We start from the raw sequence: 1,285 nt of genomic DNA on the forward strand, positions 1-1,285 counted from the left end.
TTCTGTAAGATTGGATAATTGACGTTACCTAAACCACGCGAGCGAGATGTGTATATATCTAATGAGCTAGCATTGAGTATGATTACCTACTATATAAGGAGGGATTGTTTTTTAGGAGCACTACCTAGGTTACCTCGATGCGCGTGGAACTGAATCGCAATAGAGCAATGTGTAACAGCAATGGTTTTGTAATATTAATAATAAAATTTTATTTTGACAAAAAACATCCATATTCATAAAGTACAGTGAGTAGCATCATAGATCTCTATAAAACCACGTCAGGAGAACCCAATAACGATCTTCATTATTACGTACTGCTGACCGCATGCGTGTGGTTATATAGATTTATAGTAGCATATAAGGATCAAAATGGCGCGTGCGTTGATTTAACGACAAAATAAATCTACATTAAACGTTTAGATACATTACGTAATATAATATGGAACGGAATTAATCAGTAACTAACGGAACTATAACGGAATAATTCATCGAGCATAGCATCACACCAGCTTTGACAGTAATCCCGGAAACAATATCTGACAATCTTGATGAGGCAGAGATAGCAACCAGAAGATCCTGCCTGCACGCGTAAAAATAAACCCTCAAATATTTACATTTTTGTTTTCTTTTTCAGACGCCTGATCCCAATTCTTGAAAGCAATTGCCTCCCAACTAATAGTTTATGCCACGCCTGCCCTAAAACTATATTATTTTACGTTAGGGCACGATCAGTGAACGATGTGAAGCTAAACTCAGTAAACCTACAGTGATTACGCTTTGAAAGCCGTGGAAGATGTTTGACTCAGATCCTAACGATAATAATGTTAAAATTAAAGTTATCAATGTATATCTACATTGGAAATGGTCGGTATCTATACAGTAACGTTTCGACACCTCAAGACGTTCTTTTCAACACTGTTAGGCGCCAAAAACGCAATGTTACAAATAGCTCAGCTTTGCATTCACTACTTAAGTCTCACGAGACTCGGTATTTCTCGCAATAGCACCAAAGGAAACCAACTGATCATGAAATACCCTGAAAGCGTGCTGCTAATGGACCGATTATCCAACCGAACAAAACTTTCGCACAATGGAAAAACAAATCAGGCGCTAAACTACTTCATATGACGTGGCGAGGCTGTTAGTGAGAGGTGGAGAATGGGTACAAGGCAGTGGAGAGAGGGAGAGAGAGAGCGAGAGCGCAAAAGAAAGGGAGAGAGAGATAGAGAGTGAGCGCGCGAGTGAGAGAAAACGCAAAAGAGAGAGAGAGAGAGAGAGAGAGAGA

Source organism: Priapulus caudatus, unplaced genomic scaffold, assembly GCF_000485595.1.
Source record: "Priapulus caudatus unplaced genomic scaffold, Priapulus_caudatus-5.0.1 Scaffold6, whole genome shotgun sequence".
In the NCBI taxonomy this organism is placed as follows: domain Eukaryota; kingdom Metazoa; phylum Priapulida; class Priapulimorpha; order Priapulimorphida; family Priapulidae; genus Priapulus; species Priapulus caudatus.